Source organism: Pristis pectinata, chromosome 19 (assembly GCF_009764475.1).
Source record: "Pristis pectinata isolate sPriPec2 chromosome 19, sPriPec2.1.pri, whole genome shotgun sequence".
In the NCBI taxonomy this organism is placed as follows: Eukaryota; Metazoa; Chordata; class Chondrichthyes; order Rhinopristiformes; family Pristidae; genus Pristis; species Pristis pectinata.
The window spans coordinates 14,169,797-14,176,423 of NC_067423.1; the positions used below are offsets into that span (position 1 = coordinate 14,169,797).

Here is a 6,627-nt window from a genome sequence, read left to right on the forward strand (position 1 = left end):
ATTAAAACGGTCTGAAAATAATCCCCACTTGCTTGAAAATGCTATTTTCATTTATAACTTGACACAAGACGGTCAGAGGATTCAGAAAGAAAAATATTTCGAAGGAGTTGGAATTGATTAGTTACAGAATTAATTCAAAGTTATCACTGTGAAAGTAAATGTTTTAAAAGTGTATTAACAACGAGATGGTTGCCTCTTTAGCGTTCTGCAGCTGGTCAGAGAGGGCAAGTAAATCCTAAAATCCCCCCCCCCCCACACACACACACACACACATTATGGGAATGTTGACAAAAACTTCTCTTCGATTTCTAGATTAGATTTTCAAAATTAAATTTACAATTTTGATCCATCACAGTGCTTTTCTATCAATTTTAGTCATAATTTTATTGCTTCTAGTATTATCTTGTATCATGTAACTTCAGGAGCATATCTGCATCTGTATGTAAATATGTTATTTCAGGGCTTGATTTATGGTCATTTTATGGGATAGTGCAGCAGATGTGCGTTGTTTTCTTTATGATAAAGCGCACTTACTACACCGCCCGATGAGCCACAGAATTTCGGGGCGTGGGGAGGGGGGTGGGGGGGGGCGGGGTAATAATTGAGGCAGGAATACACTTTATCCGACAGAGGACGGTGATGGTACAGCATTATATCAATCCGTAGTTTGCACGCACCCTCACGAACCAACACCCTATGAGTTTAGCTGAAGATGTGGCCGTGGAACCTCTAAAATAGTTGACCTATTATCCAAACATACGAATCCTTCTTCTTTTAAAAAAATGACAAAGAAGCGTTTTTGCTGCCTCGGCCCATCTCACAAAGCCTCTCTTTGTCTCTTTACGTTTAAATACCAAATAGTGCTTCTTTGTTTAAACAAAATATTATAGCACAATTAAAAATATAGCGATACCTCGAAGAGCCATCTATATAGAAATTCCAATGAAGAACAATTAGGAAACCATTCCTCCAACTCTGCGCTAACCCGTACCATAAACCGTTAGATAACGCAAACACACAGGTATGGCATGTTAAGGTAACGTGATGCTTCCAAATACCAATTCAAATGTTAAAATGAAAACGTCGATTGTCAAGATATAATACGCTCTTCTCACAATTCAAGATAACCTATTCGCTCGATTCCTTCGTACTAAGGTTCTAATTTTGATCTGAATTTTAAGTTTCTAATTGAAAATTTCTGCCTGGTAATAAAACAATTCTGAATTAACGATGGTTTGTGGATAACTTAGTTTCTGTTCTGTTACAACGCTCGATAAATGGCGGAATCTGCTGCTTTCGATATTCTTTTAAAATTCCCCCTCCCCAAGAAAAAGCGGGGAGGGTGCAGCCTTGCGAGGGTGCATCAGATAACATCGCTGACTTCACTGCCTCTCCCTTGTACTCTCAAGTAGATTCGTTTGTTTTACACATTAATGGAGGATCGGTGCGATCTTACAATTTTATGCAGATTATATGATTTTATCTCTCAATTATATGCAAGTTGAGCAGAAAAACAGGGCAAGACTAGGGTGGGGGTTGGAGTGCAGACCAGGAATTTAAACCGATGAATATAGTTTTGTGTCATTTCTCAAAAGGGCGAAATTTAACGAATATACGTGCAGAGATTTTTCTTCAACTAAAAGAAATTCCTGGCTTCAAATTTTGGCGCCTAAAATGAGTTGCAAACGACTTCACAGCGACTGTGAGTGCGTTTCATGTAGATAAACCCGGACGAAGGTTACGAAATTTAGTTTAAAAGGTCGCCAATGAAAATCCATAAATTTGGAAAACAAGTCCCTCCGCAGCCAGGGATGGTTCCGCCGCAAAACCCGGGGCCTCCGCGTTTTATTCTGCCATACGCTTGCTGGGATAATGGAACCTTAGGTTCACAGGCGAGTTTAAGGCAAACTGGTTCAGATGACTGTCTTTATGCAATCGCTCCAAATCTTTCGAACAACCTCAACTGAGACTGCAAAATCTCCACTGGAGTATGTTTTTTTTAAATTAAGATCTACGATTTTTTTCTCAAAGAGTCCGTGGAAGGAAGGATGAAAGGTTTAAGTGCACTTACCTGAAATTCGCCGCAGGAGCTTCGCCATTTTACAGTGGTTCTTATTCTGGGTCTGCAGCCGGTCCTGCCTCAACGGGAGGGTTTTTTTTAATACAGCAATAAACTGGGTCTGTGCCACACTGCGGGTACGGAGCAGTGGCTGAGGGACTGAACGAGACCCAACTTCAGCTGCTACTGTTCCGGACGCCACCCACTAACCCGCATAAAGAAAAATTCTGGGAGGCCGTCCAAATATGTATATGGGTATAAATTCGTTTGAATTCCCAGTGCCGCTCAAAATCCCTAAAACCCACCCCTCTCGACAGCCGGCAACATTCATTTGAGCCGAATCTCTTCGACCCGGCCGTAGAACCACCCCTAAGCCCCGATCTCGCTCGGTGTTCTTTCTGAGCCTGAGCCTACCTGTTCCATCTCCTACAGATACACAAAGGAAGGAGCTCAGAGCCGCCTCTCTGCTGCCTGACTTCCGCGATATTGGAACCACGGCTTAGCCCAACTGTCTCTTGTACCTGCACGTAGTTGAAGCAGGAATCGCGACCTGCTGTCTCCTACATTCCGTCTTCTCCCCCCCACCCCCCCGCGCCCCATTATTGTTAATTAATCTTTTTCTCAGTTCTTCACCGCCTCCTCCCCCCGTTTCGCCCGCGCCACCTCCCTCTCTACCCATCTTTCATTATCTCTTTCTCCTCATTACCTCCTCCTCTCTCTCGCCATCTTTCCACCTCTCTTTTCTTTCTCTCGGTCCCTCTCTTTCTCTCCCTCTGTCCTCCTCTCTCACTGAGCTGCTGAACCAGACGGTGCCCGAGGCAGATTTGCTGTGGTAAAGACTGTAAGCATCTTACCCCACTGATAATCTTATCCCAGCCTCTCGCCAATGTCACCGAGTCCGCACTCTGCACAGGTGAGCTTTAAGGTGGTTTAGAAGTGAATCAAACTCACCTTAAGAACCACAAGCACATACCATTCCCATCAATTAGCCCGGATCTACCATCAGATTTGGACGGCAAGGGAGGAGTTATGTTGGGGGTGGGAGCTGAGTCTGGGAAGTAGAGAGCGTTTGGAGGCTTGTTACTGTTCTGCAAGGTTGAGAGGACGGGAGGAGGGAGCATACAAGACCATATGTTAATGAGAGCGCTGTCTGTTCGAGGAGATCCTTTGGCTTAAACGCATTGCTGCATTCTAACTGGTTGGGGAAGATATGCTGTCAGAGTCGCGCTAAGGGATCAGTTACCTCCCGACACACCTTCCTGCTCCATTCCGGAGGGCCTCGGGATCAGTGTCTCGGTTAAAGCATCGCCTGTGTCAGCCTTGCCTCCCGGTGTCTCCGCGCCTGGCTGCCCATTGCCCCGCAAACTCCCCGCCATCCCTCCGGGAACGCAAAGCAACCTTTTCCCTCTGTGATGGAGAGAAGACCGCGTTCTCTCTCCGCACACAGGGAGACCGCCGCAGAGTGCCCGCCCCGCCCCAGCTCGCCTCAGAGGGGTGGAGAGTGGGAATACCTGGGTTCACATCCCGAGCCCGATTAAGGAGACAGTGGAGTTACATTTCTGCAGTACATGTATGCCGTTCACCTCTCACCCACACAACCCCCAGTTGCACACTTACCACCGCTGCCCACGGCCTCTGATCCCACTGCATTCTTTGCCGCAGGCTGATGCTCCATCCTCGCCCATCTATTTGTCTTCTCTCTGAATCATTGTTACCAAGAACTGCAGCCCACCCTAACACACACACACACACACACACACACACACACACACACACACACAAACACCATGTTCACTTGTTGGATTCATTGCCTTCTAAATGAAAAAAAACATTTTGTACACACCACTAAATTACCATTCTTCAATCTGCTCCTGGCCACTTTGAGGCTGACTAATTTAGGGTACTAATTTAGGGTATGAGGTCAGTATAACCTCCACCCTACTGTCTATCCCCGAAACACAATGGTCTCCTTAGACCCAACATGGAGGTGAGGCAAGCAATTAAGAAGACAAATAGTATGTTGATCTGTGTCATAAAAAGGATTTGAGTGTAGGAGTAAAGATGACTACTGCAAAATATAGAGCTGATATGAGACCACACGTGGGTATTGTGTACAGATTGGTCCCCTTACCTAAAAAGGATATACATGCCACAGAGGGAGTGTGGTGAAGGTTCTCTCGACTGGTTCCAGGGCTGGCAGGTTTGTCATATGGGGAGAGATTGAGCAGACTAGATTTTGTATTCTCCAGAGTTCAGAAGAATGAGAAGTGATCTTGTTGAAACTCACAAAACCTTACAGCACTCAGCAGGCTGGACGTAGGGGAGGATTTTTCTCCTGTCTGAAGACTTTAGAAACAGGGGTCGCTGTCTCATAAAAAGGGGGTTGGTCCTTTTGGACTGGGGTGAAATAATTTTTTATTTGGAATTCCCTAGCCCAGAGGGATGTGCAGGCTCAGGCACTGAGTTCATACAAAACAGAGATCAATAGATTTCTGGATATTAGGGGAATCAAGGGATGTGGGAATAGTGCAGGAAAATGGTACTGGATCAGCTGTGACCTGAGTGAATGGTGGAGCAGGTTCAAAGGGCCAAATGGCCAACTCCTGCACTTATTTCTTCTGTTTGTTTGCAAAGATCACCTGTGACTTTTTAACCCAATTTGTCAATGACCATTTCTCCACAGTTTTCTACTCATTTTAAATTTTCTCAACCTGCCCTATTGCAATGAATCACCAAAATGTACTGCCTTCTAGTTGTTCTCTTTAAGGGTATTTATGTGTTGCTAAGTCTGTTGTAGTGTATGTATGCATGCATATTTATGTATCTCTCTGTGTGTAGTCTGTGTCTCTATCAGTATATATGTGCATGTGGTCATAGAGTCATAAAGGGAAACAGCACAGAGATTTGGCCTTTGGCCCATTGAATCTGCACTGATTGACAAGCACCTATTTTTACACTAATTCCACCCCCCCAACCCATTTTATTCTCCCCACATTCCCATCAAGACCCTCATATTATACAACTCATTACTGGGGGCAATTTACAGTAGCCAATTAACTTACCAACCTGCATGTTTTTGGGATGTGGCAGGAAACCGGAGCATTCAGAGGAAGCTCACGTAATCACAGGGAGAATATGCAAACTCTGCACAAACAGCACTGAAGGTCAGGATTGAACCCAGGTAGCTGGTGCTGTGAAGCAATTTCTCCACTAGTTGTGCCACTGTGCTGCCACTTGTATATTTATATATTTATGTCTATATATACATACATATATATATGTATATATACACATATATATATATATATAATATATATATATGTATATATACACACACACACATATATATATATATAATATATATATATGTATAGCATTGTGCTTATTTCTGTCCCTCTGTGCATGTGTTTCTGCATGTGTGCTTGTCTGTCTGTGTGCCTTTGTTTGTGATACAGTGCACATGTGCCTCTATGCATGAGTGTGTCAACACAAGAACATAAGAAATAGGTGCAGGAAAAGGCCATTCAGCCGCTTGAGCCTGTGCCAACATTCGACAAGATCATGGCTGATCTTCTACCTCAATAATATTTTCCTTCCCTATGTCCATATCCCTTGATTCATCTAATATGTAGAAAATTATTGATCTCAGTTTTGAACACAATCAATAACTAAGCTTCTAAAACCCTCTGGAGTAAATAATTCCAAAGATCTCTCACTCTCTGAGTGAAGAAATTTCTCCTCGCATGTCCCTTTTTTTGAGGCCATGAGCCCGAGTCCTAGAATGCTCATCCAGGGGAAACATTCTCCCTGTATCCATCCTGACAAGCCCTCCAAGAATCTTGTATGTTTAATTGAGGTCATGTCTTATTCTTCTTAAATCTAGTGAGCAGAGGCCCAACCTGTTCAATCTCTCCTCACACGACAGACCTGCTGTCCTAAGAACCTGTCTGGTGAACCTTAGCAGCATTCCATCTATAGCAAGTATATCCTTTTTTAAGTAAGGAGACCAAAATTGAACTCAGTTGGTCTAGTGTCAACAACAGCCTTATTTTGTAATGAACGTAAGCACAGTGTAAGAGTGCTAAGAGTGCTACAACCACTGCGCACAGCCCTGCATATGCGTGTGTGTGTGTGTGTGTGTGCGTGCGTGTGTGTGTGTGTGTGTGTGTGTGTGTGTGTGTGCATGTGCCTGTACCTTTGTAAGTGGTTTTGTCTCCATGTAAGTGTGCATGCAAGTTTTTTGTGTGTCTCTGCATTTAACATTTCTGTAGATATGTGTATGTCTATGTATATGTGCATGTCTCTCTGTACTTGTGTATATCTCTATACAAGTGTGTCTCTGTCACTGTATGTATGCACTTGTGCATCTTTGCATATCTGTGAATGTATCTCTGTATGTGTTTACGGGAGTGTATATGATGTGTGTGTGTTTCTCTGTAAATTTGTGCATGCAAACCTCCATATACAAGAGTACAAGTATCAGTAGATGTGAGTGTACTTGAATGCATGTCTCTACATGCACACCAATATGTGTTTGTGAAACACAGCTGACCTGTTAAGAAAGCCAT

At 43.8% G+C, this 6,627-nt stretch overlaps 1 long non-coding RNA gene across 1 annotated transcript in view; it reads right to left on the bottom strand.

Annotated features, from left to right (window-relative positions):
• Positions 1-2,187, bottom strand: part of LOC127580372 (uncharacterized) — a 43,623-nt gene extending 41,436 nt beyond the window's left edge. The window contains exon 1 of the long non-coding RNA XR_007957815.1: positions 2,072-2,187. This is a non-coding gene — a long non-coding RNA (uncharacterized LOC127580372). The remainder of the gene's footprint in view (positions 1-2,071) is intronic.
• Positions 2,188-6,627: the final 4,440 nt, after the last annotated feature.